This window comes from Paroedura picta, chromosome 7, assembly GCF_049243985.1.
Source record: "Paroedura picta isolate Pp20150507F chromosome 7, Ppicta_v3.0, whole genome shotgun sequence".
Classification (NCBI taxonomy): domain Eukaryota; kingdom Metazoa; phylum Chordata; class Lepidosauria; order Squamata; family Gekkonidae; genus Paroedura; species Paroedura picta.
The window spans coordinates 38,928,455-38,948,607 of record NC_135375.1 but is presented as its reverse complement, the minus strand read 5'-3'; the positions used below and the strand labels follow the sequence as shown (position 1 = coordinate 38,948,607).

General features: G+C 40.0%; 1 long non-coding RNA gene across 1 annotated transcript in view; it reads left to right on the top strand.

The window, feature by feature from the left end:
• Positions 1-19,552, top strand: part of LOC143842421 (uncharacterized) — an 86,058-nt gene extending 66,506 nt beyond the window's left edge. The window contains exon 4 of the long non-coding RNA XR_013233104.1: positions 18,856-19,552. This is a non-coding gene — a long non-coding RNA (uncharacterized LOC143842421). The remainder of the gene's footprint in view (positions 1-18,855) is intronic.
• Positions 19,553-20,153: the final 601 nt, after the last annotated feature.

Below are 20,153 nucleotides of genomic sequence, written 5' to 3'. Positions count from 1 at the left end.
AAAGCAAAGACAATAGTAAATTTAATAAAGATCTCTACTTAAGTTCTATCGATGAAATGCCATGAAAGTTAGAATATGAATACAGCAGTACATTCTTTACTTAAGTGATTGACTCATGTACAGAAAAAATACATATTTTGACACAAGGAAGAATTATTGTCACCCCTAGAAGATGGGGAAATGTCAGGGCATACTTACCTTGCAGGTTATTTTTGTAGTGATGAGTACTAGAATTACTGTGAGTTGTCTTATGAATGTAGATAGATCATAGATAGATTTTTGAATAGCTTTAGCTTGAGGGACCTTGGTTTGAATCCTTATTGAGTTGTGTTGCTAATGCTCTTGGACAATTTGTTCTTAGTTCCCATATGGCTAAATAGAATAATCATGATATTCTCAAAGCTCGAAACAAACGGATGGAACAAGGATTGTGAAACAGATTGCCATTGTATGGTGTCTAGCAATAAGGAATTTAATATTTTAATTATATTTCTAATATTACACTTTGGGTGGACTACTGCTATGACTTCCTAATCATTTTGGATATGTTTGCTCTAAACAAGAAATTTAAGAGATGTACTGTGTGATTCCAACTGATACTTCAATTAGAAATCAGAATTTCAAATCAGAATGGATAGTTTTAAAATCAGTCAGTCACTAATACTTTATTGACATAGATTAAAACATGCCAGGAAGAAAAAAGAATACAATTAAAATAATACAGAGGGGGTAATTTGTGTTCACATTGCTTTGACTTAAATTCCCAGATACTCATAGCAGTTAGCAAATGCGTTGCTACTGGGCCAGTAAAATGAGGGTTTGGTCTAATAGAAGATATGAGACCAGCCTCTTCTTGAGGTACTAGACATTCCCCCAGCATGAGAAGAGGATCAATGGAATACCAATTGACCGAATTTTCCACTTTATTTGGCAAATCCAGGTATTTGAAAAGAAGTCAGCCAACATGTACTGAATATAGCTAGGGGACTCAACTCTGAAGTGGAGATGAAACCAGAATCTCAGGGTGGAGAGCCAAGCTCTGGTTTCTAGGAGGCTCTGCCCTGTCTCCAACCACATGGCCTCATACCCTATACAATTTGGGCCCCCCAAAATATGGTGCAAAAATCAATGCCTGAACTTATTTCTAAATTGGGTTTCCCCCCATATAAGATAGTTACCTTTATGGGGTCATTTATAAGATAGTTACCTTTATGGACCTTTGATACTAATAGACCCAAATTATATGGCTTAAAATATAAAATATAAAGTATATAAAATATAGGTAGTGGGTTGAAGATTTTGTTTGTATCCCTGAAAAAAAAAACAATTTTGAAATAAGTTTACTGAGGAAGTAAAATATGAAAACAAGGTTTTATATCTAGGAAATCATTCTGAATAGAGCTTTTTACCATCGCCAGTTTGGAAATTTCTTTCTGTTTATTCATCTTCAGCTGACAGGTCATTTCTGTTTGGAATAATTCAGGCAGAAGCCTGTCAGGGCCAAGTACCTATCCTGCTTTCAGTTGTTCAATTAGGGTTTCAGTTTTGTTTGAACTAACAAATTGCGCATTTGTTGGCCAACAGGAGCAATTGATGCATCGTAAAAGTTATTTAAAAAAATCATCTGGTCGAAATCAGAAATTCTTCCAGCATTTGATTCCTTCACATTAACAAAATTGGGACACCCCTCTATCTTTTGTTTTTGTCATTGTCTGTAGAAATAAGATCTGCAGGACAGCGATATTAAATATTAAAAGGTATTTTACTATCATAGCAATTCAGTTCAGACATACAATCGATAGACTGCTCATTTACTAATGTGCTTTTTTACCCTTGTTTCCTGAGTTAGATTAGTTATATTCATCTGAGAAACTTGAGGATTAACAGGCATGAACTTCTTAACCAAATGCTGTAAAGATTCTTTCTGAAAATGTTTTTATATTAGCAACCATTATTTGAAGGTTGCTTTTCCCTTTGAATAAATTTTAAAAAAACCCTGCCCCAAATCTGAACACCCTTTCTTTGCTAACCTATAGTATCACATTTCTGAAGGCACATTTTGTTTTGCTAATTTCCTCTCCCCCCCCCCCCAATAGCCTGTTCTTTCTTATACACTATAAAATGATCCAAGAATTAGAAAAAGAGGCACTGAAAGAACTAGTGACTGATGATTCTGGAGATACTTTGTACATTACAAGCTCATTTTGTGGAATAGCCTGAGGATATATAAGACATTTGGAAAACAATCTGAATACAATGGGCAGCAAGACAAGCAGCAATAGGAGATTAAATTGTTGCTTACAGGACAGAAGAAAAAGTACAGTCAAGGATGCTTCAAGGCAAAGATTGCAAATCCCCCCAACCCACTCCACATCCATTTCCTTTGCTTTTAGATACTCCTGTAGCTGCTTAACCTGTCCTCCTTCTTCAATACATGCATGCATGTGTAGGCATATGTGCAGACACTTCTAAACTATGCAAGATATGTGAACTGTATTTAGACAAATTCAGGTGGGAAGCCATGTTGTTCTGAAGCAACAGAAGCAAAGTTTAAGTCCAATGGCACCTTTAAGACCGGTAAAGTTTTATTCAAGGTATAAACTTTTGTGTGCACGCACACTTCTTCAGAAACATTGAAATGGAAGTTACCAGTCCATCCATATAGGTAGAGGATGAGCGGCAAATTAGCATAAGCATAATAAAGGCTGTTTACCAGATGCAAGGATCAAACTGACATAACAAGCTTAGTTTATATCAGTGGTTCTCAACTTTCCTAATGCCGCAACCCTTTAATACAGTTCCTCATGTTGTGGTGACCCCCAACCATAAAATTATGCAAGTGTTCTCTCACAGAAATTAAACTGAAACTGACCAATGGCGACAGTTTCACCATTTTTGCCCGCGGAGGGGGAGGCATAGTAAAGGAAATATATATGCTAATTTGCTGCTCATCTTCTGCCTATATGTATGAACAAGTAACTTCCATTTCAATGTATCTGAAGAAGTGTGCATGGGTATCTCAAGTTATTCCTTGAATAAAACTTTGTTGGTCTTAAAGGTGCCACTGGGCTAGAGTTTTGTTCTGTATTTAGACATGATCACAGAATCACAGAATCATAGTTAGAAGGGGCCATCTAGTCCAAGCCCCTGCTCAACGCAGGATCAGCCCAAAGCATCCTAAAGCATCCAAGAAAAGTGTGTATCCAAACTTTGCTTGAAGACTGCCAGTGAGGGGGAGGTCACCACCTCCTTAGGCAGCCTATTCCATGATAAGCATGATGGTGGTGGGATTCCCTCAGCACCTGGGCAGGCACCTAGTGAAACAGACCAACAGGAACAAGTGGAAATTCCTTTATGACTGAGGTTGAAGGAACAGAGGCACAGGGATAGAAGGAGAGAGAGCCCTAACCCATCTTTGGCTGCACTGTACACTTGGATAGGGGCTGGCTGCTGTGTGGTGTCCCTCCAAAGTTGTAGAAATATACCCTGAGATGCAGCAGGCTTCTAGTAAAATTGTAATGTCTTCTGGGGATTAAGGAACTGCCTGGAGGGAGATATCCTATACTGTGGAGAAAGGAATAAGATAAAGATGACTGAGAGCTTTCCACATTTTCTTTCAATGCTTGTTTTTGAGCTTCCACCAGATGGCATGACATTGAGTATAGAGCACAAATTGCTCAGTTTTCTAAGCCATGTTCTCCCCCCCACACACACATCTGTCCTTAAATCTCAAGAAAGTCTCTACAAAGTGTTTATGACATGTGGCCTTAGAATTGCAGAATATTGAGGATTATATATAGATGACCACTTTGCTTTTTAAAATGTTGATACTGTGGTCACAAGGGACAAACTGATCCTTTTAACTTACTGAGAAATTTCCTGATAGATTGCTAGACTAATGGAGATCAAGAGCAAACAGAAAAATGACCTCATGGGCTTCGCTGAGCTGTTTGGTTCTGACCTGGGCCATGTCAACAATGACTATGACTGACTTCCTCCAGGGCTGTTGTAACATTCCAACCAGAGTCTGGTGGGTATAATGTATGCTCAGTGGAAGCAATGACATAGATTCCCTCCCCACAAGGGACATACTTCAACATTCTTACATTTACTCTCTATTAAACAACTCTGTAGTCTTATTTGAAAAATAAGTTGAAATGTCAGCACTCTGCTAATTTATTCCACATGCCCAAGGCAACTTTTGATATTTTGTAAATAGCATCCTCTTTTGCTTTATGGAAATTCACTTTCAAAAGGAGTTTCAAAAGCATTGTGATATGGCATGGGGAGAAGTAAAAAAATACCACCACTACTCCCAATCCAGATCACATAAGATATGTCAAAACCCTTTAGCGGACTCAATATGGGGTGGTTTGCCAGTGCCTTCCCCAGTCATTACCGTTTACCCCCCAGCAAGCTGGGTACTCAATTTACTGACCTCGGAAGGATGGAAGGCTGAGTCAACCTTGAGCTGGCTGCTGGAATCAAACTCCCAGACTCATGGGCAGAGCTTCAGACTGCATGTCTGCTGCCTTACCAGTTTGCGCCACAAGAGTCCTCATCCTGTAGCAGATGCCAAACACTATACTATACAGACGCCAAACACGATACCATAATTTCACCCAGATACCTTACACTGGAGTGTCACTCTCCTTCTCTAGCATTTCTTGACAGGCAAGCCCTCTCCTCACATACAGCACCACTCTACCTCTTCTTCTACCCTTTCTGGGTAGAAGATAACCTCTTCAAGTATTTTAAAGGGTGCCATATGGAGGATGGAGCAGAATTGTTCTCTCTTGCCCCAGAGGGACAGACCAGAATGAATGGGCTGAAATTAATTCAAAAGAAATTTCATCTAAACATCTGGAAGACGATCCTGACAGTTAGATCGGTTTCTCAGTGGAACAGGCTTCCTTGGGAGGTGGTGGGTTCTCCATCTTTGGAAATTTTTAAACAGAGGTTAGATAGCCATCTGATGGAGAGGCTGATTCTGTGAAGGCAAAGGGGTGGCAGGTTACAGTAGATGAGCGATTGGGATGTGAGTGTCCTGCAGAGTGCAGGGGGTTGGACTAGATGACCCATAAGGTCCCTTCCAACTCTATTATTCTATGATTCTATGATTCTATCTCTTTCTGCCTATAGGATAAGCTCAAGCTCTGCCTTTCTATAGCCCATGGTTTGGGCATCAGTATATAGGCACCTAAATCCTCTTACCCTTGGTTTCATTTGACCTGGACTTCCCAGGCACGCAACTGCTATTTGCTTTCCTACATTAGAATCCTTATGTTGGACATCTTCTCCTTGTGCTTCAGTTTAAAGCTCTTCTGCTGAATTGTCCCAGATTCCTGCTAAACACTTCCTTCCCCAACTTGGATAAGTGAAGTCCTTCATGTGCTAGTAGGCCTTCTTCTAGAAAACCTACCCCATGGTCCCAGGATCCAAATCCCACCTCCCAGCACCACCAAAACAGCCAGTGGTTCACCTTCATTATCTTCAGCTTCCAACTCATTCCTTTCCCCCTTAAAGGCAGGATAGAACAGTCAACTATTTGTGTACCTATTCATGCCTTCTGAGGAAGAACTATAGGTTAATGAAAGCTGAAAACAGAACATTTGAGCAAAAATAGTTTTGGGTATGTTTTCTTATTTATTTGTCTCTGAAACCCTTGAAAAACTGGCATTCCCATGATTGGATCCATTGTCCAGGACCAGATTTTGATACTTTCTAATTGTACATGGTCCATGTGAACCCTCCATTTTGTTCTCAATGTTCAGACAGGATTAACACATATGGTGGTATATAGCCTTTTCTCAAGCCTAGGGTTATGAACTTCAAGGCTCACATGCACAAGTAAGTAAGACTCCAATGACAATATCAAACAACAATGACTGAAGAGACAAGCATTTAACAAATAGTAATTGATAATGGTCTTGACCTTGATGGCCAAGACTAGCCTTTGATTCAAAAATAAAGCAGGGTTAATCATTGTTAATACTTGGATGGAAGGTTACCCAAAAGTCCAGAGTTCCTACACAGAGACAGGGTCCCCATAAGTCAGCTGGATTTATTGGCACCACCACCAATTGGGAATTGACTAAAGTATGCATGTGATGACTTGGAGATTGGATATTTATTTCATCGACCACAAAAAGGCAGAATTGTATCAAACCATTCATGATATAGTAAAGTATATACCCTCAATATTTTTCAGTTCAGTTTACCATAACTTTTATATACCAGCTTTCTGCCTAAAAAGGGTCCCGAGGCACCAAACATCAAGATGTGAACCACTTCAATAAAACTGCATTTAAAAATAAGTATTTATAAAATATTTAAACAATTCAATAAAACATAAAAATTCCAAAGGTCAACTGTGCCATTGAGTGGAGCACCATTTCAGCAAGGAAGTCTCCTAAGGCTGTCTATCCATTGACTATCTACTGCTTTTCTGGTGCTTTGTTTTCCTGGTAACTGTAGCATGATAACACACACATACAGACTTTCAGGAAAAACTCCAGGCTAGTGCATGAGCGGTACAATCATTATCTTTCATTACTTTCCATACTGTGATTATATGTGATTATCTTGAGATTTCAAAGGTATGTCTCTAGGTTTCTTCGAAGTTTATGGCAAAATATAACAAGGAATGGAAATGGCCATCCATTATCCAGGAGGTGTAATGTCTTCATAGCAGCATCAACTGTCCAAAGTCCTCTTTGAAATATTAATTAGCTTCTGTTATCTCCTGAACTCAAGAAGATATAATTGATCTGTTTCTTTAGAACTTGATGTGAATGTTTGCCTGACAGGAGAAGTGAAATACTGCATTCCCGAAAGGATACTCACTAGCCCTTGTGCATAGAAAACCCTGTGGAAATAATTGTAACTAAAGTCTCAGCTTATTTAAATAAAGACAGGAAGGTAAGAGACTTATTAGATAACTGGTGGTGTCTCAAGAATCAGGGAAGAATCAGAGAAGAATCAGCTTGCTTTATTCTCAATTTCCTGAATATGGTCAAGATATGGATTTGATATAGTTTGGGACTCCCTTTACAGGAACAGAGACAGAGGAAGAAGAAATCCTTTTTTTCTTGCACTTTGTCCAAATAAAGAGGAACCCATCCGCTCTTTAATCATTTTTGATATTTTTTAAAAGCAAAGGTTTATTGAATTATCTCACAGTCTGAGCCCTTAGGAGCTGCTGTAGAATTCCAATTATGATTTAGAGACATTCTCTTCTGTTTAACAGTGCTAGGGAACTGGCAGCATGTGGCCTTGCTCTAAGATCACATGACCTTCATTCTTTCCTTGAACAAAGCTTAGCGATTGCTGTCAAGATATTTTAGTAGTTATCTTAAAGTTGTTTGAAACTGTTTCTCATTTCAGTTGTCTTTATTAGTTATTCTAGAAATACTACAGTTGTTTCTGCCTGACATTTTCCTTTGGGCTGCAGACAGGCCCCAAGAAAAATGTCCAGAAGATGGTATGCACAGAAGTTGTAGAAGAAACCATGGGCCATTCCACACAAGGACCAATTTTGCTGAATGTTTGCAGTATGCAGAAACGCTATATTTAATAGTGAAATTTTGTCATTCCTTTATTGAAGTCCCAGTAGCATTGTATTCATTCCCCACATGTTTCCGGTATCACTGGAATTGCAAAAAAGGAAGCAATATTTTTCCACGCTTCTTCCTGCCCCTGGCCATCAATCCAACAGAACAGCCAACATCCAACAGAACAGCCCCTTTCCCTTTAAAAACTGTTTTTTTAAAAACCCAAACACACCAGTTTCAACAAATATTTATTCCTTCATTGTCTCAGAAAGACCTTTTTTGCTGGTGTAGGAGCTGGTGCTTAATTGTTTACACGCTCTTCAAGTAAACCCCCCCCCCCATGGGTGCGATTTGTGGCCAAAATTACGGCCAGTGTCGAACAGGGGGCTGTATTGTGCTTGGGAACTTTAAAGACACTTGCAGTATGGAGCTTAGTTTTACTTTTAAGTACTTCTGTAGAGGGAGTTTAGCCGGAGAAGCCTTGCTCATTCGTTGCTTTCGCCAGTCTAAGGGGGGGAAAATGGCGATCGCGTCTCCGGAAGTTCAGGGGCGAAAGTGAGGAAGGGACATTCTTTCTACCACTACATTGAGTATGCACATGTCTTTTCCAGATGTGTTGCAGGTTGTTTTCAAGAGTCTAGCGGTTTTTTAAAAGGGGGAATCCACTTTTCTGGATTTCCCGAAAAGCGCTACAACGAAGCGATTTTTGCGGGAGTGTTGCAGGAGTATTGCAGATAGTGTACGACATCATGCGGAATGTTGAATTAATAGCATTTACTAAAGGTAAGACTTCTGCTACATTTAAGTCATGCGGAATGGCCCCATATATTTGGCATCCCATCAGCTGTCCAGGGCAAAGTAATTTGCTTATATTCATGAGTTTATTGATTTAATTGATTTAAATATTATACCTGCATTCTTCTTTCAAGAGATATTGTAAGGCATAGGACTATAGGGTTGAGAAACCTGAGGAAAATGACATGTTTTAGTAATTTTTACATTTTTTATTATTAAAACAAGAGATTCCAAAATTACCCCAACCTGAAAAATCACTGCTCCCAACTTTGAAAATATCTCCTACTCCTAATGCCAGGTAGGTAGATACCTCTGGCTACTGGACAGTGAGGGGAAAACAGGAAAGCATTCAGAAGAATGTCTTATTTTTCTGTAGTGATAGATGGGGGGGGTCAGATTTGTTGAATATTTATGCCTCTTCAATCCTTTGGTTTTCTGTAGAAAATTACATATTTTTCTCTAATGAGAGATTCAGCAGTTTTGATTGAATAAATGTTATGCCTCTTCAGTCCTTTAGCCCAGCACCAGGTTTTTGGAGAAAAATTGCACCATCTGCTGTGTGGTTTGAACTGTTCTTTGCATTGTTTTTTTTTAATTTTGTCTTCCATCCTTTTCTGTGGCACCTGTTTCTGTGGCACCTGATGTTTGGTTTTGGCTTGTCAAGCTGCTTTAGATAAGACTTGTTTGTTTATATCCTGCCTTTCTATCTGAGACAGCAGGATATAAACAAACAAGTCTTATCTAAAGCAGCTTGACAAGCCAAAACCAAACATCAGGTGCCACAGAAACAGGTGCCACAGAAAAGGATGGAAGACAAAATTTAAAAAAAACAATGCAAAGAACAGTTCAAACCACACAGCAGATGGTGCAATAGTTTCACCAAAACTATTATAAAACTCAGCAAACAATTGAATAAAAACAAGTAAGCCACCATGAAGTGTCATCCATATGTATGAGCTGGGGGAGGGAGGGCTGGCTGCCACCATCTGTAATTGGTTATGTTCTAGAGGTAATGGTTTTATAGTGGGTTTTAATATGGGGTTTTATCCATTGTTAGTGCCACATGCCAGTTTCATGGGAGTGGTGAGATAGAAGTTGAATCATAAATTTAAAAATATTATAATACTTCTTTAATTAATTTTCTTATTTTCAGCTTGAATTATTATGTTCTTTACATTTTTGAATTTTCTCTGTGGGGTTCCAAGATGTATTTTTGAATACAAAATAAGTTTGGGAACAAAATCACTGCATAAAATTAGTTAAACTGCATTCAGAATAAGAAAAGGATTAAAATCCTGCTGTGGATACAAGGATTTATGGGTTTAAGATATTCCCCAACACCACATCTGTTTTCATTCTCACACAGCTTGGTGTAGTGGTTAGGAGTGCAGACTTCTAATCTGGAAAGCTGGGTTTGAGTCCATCCTCCTGCACATGCAGCCATGCGGGTGACCTTGGGCTTGCCACAGCACAGATAAAGCTGTTCTGACCGAGCAGTAATATCAGGGCTCTCTCAACCTCACCTACCCCATGGGGTGTCTGTTGTGGGGAGAGGAAAGGGTAGGCAATTGGAAGGCACTTTGAGCCTTCTTCGGGTAGAGAAAAGAGGCATGTAAGAACCAACTCCTCCTCCTCCTTCAACAGAAATAGCACATTTAAGTCTTTATGGACTGATTACCTTCAGTAGGATGGTACATTGTGAAGTTATAAACTGACTTTATTTTCATGGCTGTCTGAAATACTCCACTTGAAACAAGACACATAAACGGCTAGCTTAAGATGTTTCCTGTATATAAAATATGTTTAAGACATAAATAGATAGTTTTAAAGAGTAATGAAAGCAAGTCCATTATCTGTAAAAGAAAAAAATAACATCAGGTACTTTTCAAATAGCTCTCTTAAAGTCTATTACATTTGTAACCTCAAGTTTAAAATTTTAAATGACCCTGTCTTGATAGCATATAAAAGATGTGTGTTTTTAAAAACAAAATTTGACACCTTTAAGACCAACAAAGATATAAGCTTCAGATCTGGACAAACGTTTTTCTGGTGCTTCAGAACAGCATTGATACCCACTTGAATCTGTTTTTTAAAAAGACATTCCAACTAAATAATTTTGGATAACAATTTTAATTTTAGGACATCCATATACTGTAAATTGTAAAAAAAATATATATATCAGAAAAACCAAAGAAAGCAACACTTTCAGACAGTAGCCCTGTCGCTCTACAGTAGAATAGATTCAAGTCCAGTAGGATTTTAGAAACCAACAATATTTTTGAGGTATAGGCTTTCAGATCAGATGAAGGGAGCTTTGACTTTAAAAGCTTTTACTACCAAAATCTTGTTGGACTCAAATCTAACAAAACCCTTATGTCCCCAGAGACAGATAAGTCATCCAACCTTCAAAGAGATATTTCCAAATGAGTTCTGGTTGGTTCACAGTTCAGTGGTGTTATGCATGGCAGGACTCCTGCCTTATACATTGGCACACTGTACTCCATAACTGTTCGGCAGCAGTTGGATTACTAGCATCCTTACACTGCAGAGCCAAAGGCCGGGGTATACTTTAAATAATTTCTTTTCATAGAGGTAAGATTTGAGAGCATTTCAGCATATTATGAGAGAGAACATTTAATGATTTTAGGATTATATCCTTTTCAGGTATTGAAGTACCAAGTCATATACAAGTGAGAGGTAGAGTATAGCTTTATTTATATATGTACATATTTTTCAATGTTATAAAATACTAATTGGGAGCATTTATGTTTAGGAACCACCACTGAGGAAAATTTACCTTGAAAATGGGAGATATCTAGAAATCCGTTTCGGTTGGATCTTGCAATAAAGCCAAATAGAAAGTAGAGACCTTTTATCTTATTTTTTTTTAATTCTGTATAAAGTTTTCAAACATTGCCTTGGGATAGGTTTTTCTTTCTTTTTAGTTAATAGCATGGTCTGGACAGAACTGGTTTTGCCAGTGGCTCTTGGCCAATTTCTTTGTCTCCTTACACTTGGCTGCTCTGCCAGGAGTTAAGCCAGTGGTTCTCAACCTTCCTAATGCTGTGACTCTTTAATAGAGGTCCTCATGTTGTGGTGACCCCCAGACATAAAATTATAGAATCATAGAATCATAGAGTTGGAAGGGGTCACACAGGCCATCTAGTCCAAACGCCTGCTCAATGCAGGATCAGCCCTAAGCATCCTAAAGCAAGTGTTCTTTCACAGAAATTAAACCGAAACTGACCAATGGTGTGAAGATCCATTGTTCATGATTGTATATAAATTGTTTTTTTCCCCTGGGGTTTCTCAGTTCAGTTTTCTTGTCCCGCCATGCCGATCTCGCTCTTTTCCACTGCTCCAGACAGACGAACGCTGTATCTTGATCTACCCCGAAAGGCTGTTGTGTGGATGCCCCCCCCCCGGCCAAGCTGCTTGCCCTGCCGCAACCCCTGTGAAAAGGTTGTTCAACCCCCAAAGGGGTCCCAACCCCCAGGTTGAGAATTACTGGGTTAAGCCCATCATCCACTATTTTTATAATTTACCAATGCTGTCTGCCTTGAGTTCTTAAGGGCATAATTAAAACACTGGCAAAATCAATCCTTAAATGCTAAGTTACCTCCCTCTAGGTCTGCTGGTTCCCCATGGCTTAATACATGTCACAGGACACGTGTAAACACAATTTTGGTAACATCAGGGAGAAAAAAGTGGCATATAAGAACCAACTCTTCTTCTTCTTCTTCTTCTTCTTCTTCTTCTTCTTCTTCTTCTTCTTCTTCTTCTTCTTCTTCAATATTTTATTTGGAGGCTCATACTGCCTTGCCCCTGTGGACATAGATGCCATAACATGATTCCTTGATGTACACTTCTGCTAATTTGTATTCTTATTGGCTTGAAAGCCAAGCACAAAAGTACATTCACAACTTGAATGGTCATTACAAAAAAAAATCACATTGCAACTTTACAGGATAGTAAACATTTTATATGCTTCTCATGTAGTAATTAAATTGTTGTCAGCAGAAAATAAATTTAATGGTTTAGATACTAACTGCCAGCTTTGAGTTTCCCAGGTCCAAGTTATGCCAACTGGCTTTAATCTTCTCTTTAGTGAAACCTGGCTTCCCTTCAGAACTGCTGTCATTTAGAAATTGGAAAAGAACTGGAGCTATGCAAGTATTTGGTTTTGTAAACCAGATTATGAATAGATACGGGGGTTGAAGAAATCAAGATCAATTATTGGTTGATTGACACTGAGTTACTGCTTCATTCTTCAGGTTAATTGTCTGTGCAATCCTAAACAGGTTTACAACTTTATACATTTATTGAACTCTGGGTTTGTACTGTTCATCATCAGATAGTGTATCTTCAAAGGGTCATCTTCCTTCTGGCCATCCTAGAGTTTCTAACAAGTTTGGGAAATTCCTGGAGATTTGGGGATGGAGCTTGTAATCGGAGGGTCTTGAGGAAGGGAGGGACCTTAATAATGGGTTATAATGCTCTTGAGTCCACCCTCCAATGCAGCCAGTTTTTCCAGGGGAATTAAAGAAAGAAGTTGTAACTTTGGGAGATATTCTAGAGGTTGATGACCCTAGATCATCCTCCTATTAAGTTCATCCAATGCAGTTTTGTCTTACAACCCATGCTCATTAAGTTGGCAGGGTTATTTCTCTGCATCACCATTCCTGGCATGCTGAGTAAAAACTTGTGTAGGGCTGAGGATGGCCTGTCATGTGCACTTCAATGTTTAAACCTGTTTCAGATCTCTGAAGTACTTCTGTCTTTGATACAAATAGCTGTACTGCATCAGGGACCCATTACAGAATCTTTGCTTTTTACACCGTTGGTGGAATTTTGAGATAATTTTTGCTTTAGAGGGAGCCAATTTAGTATTAGAGCAGGCCTGAACAACTTGTAACCAACAAAGTCAGATTTGGTCTAACACAACATTCATGGTGATCTACAGTACCAGGAGATACTTAATTGCTTGGCTTTGCTATTGACCTTCTACTGGAAAAACAAGGGGATTGCTGGTGGCCGTGACTGTCAAACACAGTGCACAACTGATGTGCTATATTCAACAAGTTGAGAAAAGTTGTTGGTATGACCTAGGACTAAAATGACCTCAGACCAGTCAGTTTCTCTTGGCATAAACTACCCAGACAGGGCTGCTGTGAAGGACCGCATATCCCTATTTATCCTAATCTGAACTTCTTTGAGGAAAATTATAATGATGACAACATTCAGTTTTGATACATGATTTTTTGGAATGGAAGGCTTCCCAGGCTTTATGTCAGCTCTTCCCCATTTTAATTGTTCCTTTTTTTCCTGTGCCACAGGCAAGCTTTTAAATAAAAGTAACTATTAAAGCAAAAAGCCAGACAAATAAGTTTGTTCACTAATGTTGCATCTGGCTCAATCAAACTTTATCAGCCTTTAACTAACTTTGACACGTGCCTGCAGATGGAATAGCAGATGTTTACTTCACAATCTGTAGAAGCTGGCCTGAACTATGAGATGGGGGTGGGGGTGCCCCAGCTGTAGTGCGTATCACTTTGATATTAAGGATTCTGTGGCTGTACTGCCAGACAAGCTCAAATGAAATTTTAAAAGGTTTAATTCACTCACACTTCAGCCCATGGTTTTGTAATAGCTTGCAATTACAGCGTAATTGTATTGCCTTTGAAAACTCATATGTGCAATCAAAATACAATCGGGTAAGAAGTATTTACTTCTTTAAAATGTAAATTCAAGCCTTATGTATTATGGCCCCTGAAGAGCCTTTGGTTTTTCACAGTTGCTTTGATATTCAGTGAGGGGATTCAGGCTCCAAAATTTCAAGGGAGGCACACTTAAGTTCTTCATGTTTACCACTTATTTCAAAATGATTAAGGTTGTAGATGGACTCCTACTGTAAAAAGGCCGCTCTGCTTTAAAACCTCTTGGACACAGTACATGCTGATGCCCTCATTTGTCCATTGTGCATTTCTAATCAGGCTTTGTAACATGCATAAACAAGCTTATATGTGCATGTCACTTGCAGCAGACCTCTCTGAGATGGACAGTCTCCCCTGGAAGACAATTGTTGCAAATGGATGTTACTCTGGATGGGCCCAGCCTCACTCCAGTGACATGAATGCCTGTCCCAGAGCCACCAGCATGGTTGTGAGTGGCGGCAGGTCTCTGGGCTCCTTCTCCCTCTGTAGACTGACAACATGATTATGGGGCAGGGTCAACCTCCCCACCCTGCTCAGGAGCCACCCATACAGAAAGTGGCTCCATCTTCATGGGCCCACTTTCTCACCATGGTCCAGGTAACTTCTGGGCAGAGCCAACACTCCCACCTGCTTGGGAAACATCTGCAGGGCTGGTGGCTACATGCCCACCCACCCACCAACATCAACGTGATTACTGTGTGGAGCTTACCCTCCCACCCTGCTCGGGGTCCATGAGCCACCTACACAGTGGTTGGTTGAGTCTCCCCAGGTCCATTCATCACATTCAAGGTGATAACTGGGTAGGGACAACTTTCCCACCCTGTCTATGGCTCGGGAGCCACCAGCAGAGCAAGTGACTGAGAGACCAGGACCACCTTCTCACACAGTCAGGATGACTGACTGGAGGGCCAACCTTCCACCCTGCTTTGGGGCTCAACCTGCAGCTGCAGCCAAAGTCATTACAAGGCAAGGCCAACCTTCCTTCCCTGTTTAGGACTTGGAACTGGATTGGATTGGCTGTACACTACAGTCACTGCCAGTAATGGAAGTGAAAGACGACTGGATCAAGCCATCTAACTAAGAGAAGGCCCACAGAGCATGGGACAAGAAGGCAGATACTCCTAAACAAGGCCATTGGCCATGCCCCTCATGCTCACAAGGTGACATAAGGGTCACCTTGACAGAGGAGAGCTAGTGAAAGGGCACTGCAAGTAAAGGCTAGCTCTCCTCTGTCATATTTGGTCATGTCAACCCCCCCAAATGGCTAATGGTGGTACTGTATGGGGTGGACAGGTAGGGGCTCCAGGTGGGCATGTACATAGCTATGCTTCCCAACCATTTTCTGCATGATCGTGCCACTTCTGTGGTTTCTTGAAACTTTAAGAATGTTTCAGGGGTTTCTCAATGGTAAAAAAGTTGAGAAAGGCTATTATAGCATGTGGAATGGTTCTGAGGCAATTTTCTTTCAAAGAACTTTGAACAGATTTCTGGTTTGTCAAAGCAATCTGTGAAGTTGCTTGTGCTGTTAAGCAATGTCTAGTATCTGGTAGTATTTTTATGTAATTCTTAGAATATGTTTTAACGTGATTGTTTTTTGAAAAATGTAGCTAGTAAGCTGTTTTGAACTTACTTAGGAATAGGGAATATAATTTTTTTAATATAAATTGTAAAAAGGTTAATTAACCAAGTGGACCTTTCTGAATTTTTCTTTGACCAAAGCCTACATATGGTTCTGAGTAGGGGCTCTCCTACCATAACCTGAATGGCCCAGGGAAACATCTCATTAGAACTGGAAAGTTAAGCAGGGTTGGCCTTGGTTAGTACTTTGATGGGAGACCATAGCTACAAAGAGACGGGCAATGACCAACCACCTCTGAATGCCTCTTGCCTTGGAAATCTTGCAAAGTTACTAAGGAAGTTGGCTGTAAGTTGACAACACTTTCTGACATAAATGGCTTCACTTTTCTGAGTTTAACTTCCTTTTAATAACAACATTCTTGGCTCTGAAGTACTTTCAAACTCCTCTAGACATGTTTGGTTATAAACAGGTTTTTTTGTATCATCTAGACAAGGTAGTAAAGAGAGATTTCAATTGCAAGCCACAAAATAGCTGAGGATGGAGTAAGGAAAGCTATTCCAAAGAACTTTGTGTTCTCAGGCCAAAGCCAATGTACCAATAATCATCTAATCCACTAACAGGGCAGAGGTCAAGTCTGCAGGGATTCTTCCTGTCAATTGAAGGCATTGAAAGTTTCTACAATGCAGCTTTGAAAACTATGAGAGAAATATTTTCTGTATGTTGCTACAGAGCTTGCCAACTATTTCACACTTCAACTCTGGAAATACATGGCACGTTATGCAGTAGAAACATTTTGTTTCTTCATACTTGGCTGAAGAAATGGCTGTTTTACAGAATTTGAAGATTTAGCCCAGAATCTGAGTTTTGTATGTAGATAGACTTCTTACGTTATCTTTTTGACATCTGACAAAGGGAAACCATAGCAGCTGGAGCAATGCCTTTTAGGCAAGTGGAGGAGAATCAGCCAGCTTAGTATATATGCCCAAACTCACCTATTCTAGGATTCAGATTTATTGTTGCAAGTTTGTGCCAGCAGCCAGAGCCAGATCAACAGCTTTGTTGCTTTAGGAGAAGTATGACCTTAGAAATCGCCTCCCCTTCAATATAAAGAAAAATGAGAAATTTCAAATGAACTTTTTAATGTTTTAGTGAGATTCCCTCTAGCTTCTGCTAACATTTCTTGGCCCTATGCAGAAACAATGTATGAAACATCCAAAGAAGACTCTTGATATAAAGTCCACCCTCTCATGAAGAACTCTTCTTAACCAACTCCAATTTTTGATGTCCAAGGGCAGAAAAAATACCCGATATCACAATTTCCCTTTTAAAAAGGCTCACCTGAGCATGTGAAGCTCCCTTGTCCTGGAACAAGCCACTGCTTCATCAAGATCAACATTCCAGAATCTCAAGCCCAGGTCTTTCACACCACCCACTACCAGAACCTTTTAAGTGGAGATGCCAAAGGACAGAAAAGCACTGAAATGAAAAGGTGTGTTCTGCATGAGCAAACTCACAGAACTTCCCAAAGCAAACCAGAAGACTAAGTCCAGCCTTCGAAATCAGCTCTAAACTTCCCACATTCTGGCACAATTCTATTCTTAATTAGCACATGCTCTCAAAGCTCCCTATAAAATGAATTTCTCCTTATTATTAGTTATGTGTAAGGTGGCAGCATGTTATGTGTGGTGGGACCCTACTCAGTAGACTGGCATACTGTTCCCAACAACCAGTTGCACCCTCAACCATCTAGGCTTATGCCAAAGCTATACACTGTTTTCATAGTCTGCCAAGACACAGTTGGGACAGATTCCATCTTCTCTTCAGCTTGTTCTAAGCCACAATTTCAACATGACAGCTGCAGCCTGAGACATGTCCTGCCTTCCTCTCTCTCTCTCCCACCATTGTATTGCTGATCAAGTGGCCAGAAGAGTCAAGTTTTCTTATAGGCTTCTAGGCAAATTCCTTTGTCTCTCACCTCCGACTCATCCTAAACCAATCTGCCAGGGGAAATCGCTCTCCCTCCCCAAAAGCTAGACCTATTGAGACATGATAGTTTCCTTTCTTTACGCTCATCAGCACCCATCTCTGGACCCATCCAGGCAATTTCCCAACTTCTCACCCATGGAAAATTCCATCATGCCTCTACCATGCCCCAATCACACCCCTGTCATGTGCCAAGCATGACCCCCTTCTCTCAAAAAGATATAAAAGCTCTGGTTTTGCCAACACAAAGTGTGCTTCTGATCTGGGACTCATTCAGATCACCTTTCACGCTGCTGGCTGGCTGTGTTATACCTCTGCCTCTCCACTCTCCGAGATTAATAAATATACTTACTGCAACCCCTTTTCCCTATTTGAATTCCTTTTCAATTGTCTGTTAGTGTGCCTGATATATGTTTGCCTATTTCCTTTTATTATTTTTGTATAAAAATTGCTTGTTATTTTACAGTTACTATTTGTTGTCTGCCTTGAGTTCTGAGCAGTTCAATTACCTTGTAAACATTGGCAAACAATCCTTTTGCTACATTACCAATCTCTTTCAAGCCATTGCCCACTATATAAATATGCACATATCTTGGACACATGTGAATTTTTGGTAACAGAATCATATATCCTGGATGATGGATGAAACAACAAGGATGCAAAATAATCTGGACAGATTTATAGAAATTGTTGTTTCAGTCAAAGTCAAAGAAATTGTTGGTTCAGTTTGAGCAAAGACATAATACTCCAGAGCATGGAAATCAAAATGCTTAACAAGACTAAAGGGCCACCAGAGAGTACATCTTGGGGAGGGATTAGGGACAAGTGAGTTGAGAAGAAACACAGTCCTAATAAATTTCTTGCTATATGATTGGCTAATGTTCGAGTGCAGCGAATATCATATACTTCAGTATAAATGGGAATAAGCTTAAGCACACTTCAATGTCTGCACATTTAATGTGAATGCTTTTGCATGTGTGATGTGAAAGCCAACAATTCATTATGAAATGTAGGCCAAAGCCTTTTTTTTTTTTTAATTTGAAAAACTCTTTTTGAAACTGAGAATTAAGCAAGGCCATACCTATGCAATCCTCTTTTACAGTACTTAGATAGATGCCTGTCTTCAAAACTGTTTTACTTGATTTGCTTGGCTACTACCTTTTCATTTAAAATAAAGAAAAGTAATTTGTTGTTAACAAAGATATAATCCTACTGTTCTTTATCATTACAGATGCATGGATTCTCTGACTATCAGCAGTGGTTCAAAGCTAAGGTTCCAAGTAAAGTCTAAGGGTCTTTAATCACTTGAAATATTGGAAGAAGACCTCAAGAACCTGGTTTAACATAATGAACCCTGTGATTATTACAAATGGTCAAAGAATAAATTCATGGTTGATTCAGTTTACTTGCATTTTCTGAAGAGGTGCAGGTCTAAGAACATATCAGGGACCCATTATGCACGGGGGTTTTAGCGCACATTCGGGGTGGAATGGCGGCGACTAAAATCACGGATAACGCACGGAGCCGGCTGCAACCGGCTGCAGCTTCGGTGCATGCCGCCGAAAAAGCCGCGTCAGTGAAACGCGGAAGAAAGCGCAGCTTCCGGGTAACCGGGGCGCAACCAGAAGCGGCGCCCGGATCGCCGCGTGCATAATCGGTTACTCTGGGTTTTGCCGCCGTCGTGCCCCGCCCCGTGCATAACCGGTGTGCGTCGCGTCTTCCCCCTCCGCGTTTTCCATGTGACCCGAAATCGCCGTTTCGGCGGCCATGCATAATGGGCCTATGTGACACCTCTATTCTTTTGACCTGTTTTTACAGACAGGTTACAGCATTGTGTCACAGCCTTTTTCTATGGCTGCTCCCACACTGTGAATAAGCCAATGTCAGGATTCTTTCTAGCTGATGGTTAGTTCTTTTTTGGAGAATGTGGCAGAACAATATCCTGTCACCTTAATAGAAATTTACTGTGAGAAAATGGACAGCTGAAATTTTTCAAGGCATGCAAATAAATAATACTGCCTGGCAAATAACATTCCATTAAGCATCTATTAATAGAAACCCCCCCCCCAGTCAGTTAGTTACCCTAATAACAAACGAAACCATACACCTGGGCAATCTCCCTGTGTCTCAACTGTCTTCCTGTTTTTGTTTGCTGTCTCTTTAATCCAGACCCGAAAAGCCAGCCTTTTCAAACCCTTAGAAAGGACAAAAAAAAAAGTGAAGACACGCAGCTCAAAGAAAAGATTTTTTAAAACATTTCACATAAATTTTAACCAATTTTTAATACAGGCAGCTCAAAATTGAAATCTAAATGAAAGATAAGAGGCATAAAACAAGCTTGCAAGTGCAAAAGAATGTATGGAGAGATGACCATTCCTTGACCATTAAAGATCCTTCCCTAGTTTTTAAAAGTCTACATGGAGCCCCACAGCCCGGATTAGGAAAGAGACTAATTTGTATATCTCTCAGATGCTCAGAGCATGTTTGTGTGCCTGATTTGTCATCCAGCTCAGGAAATGTGCCTGCAAG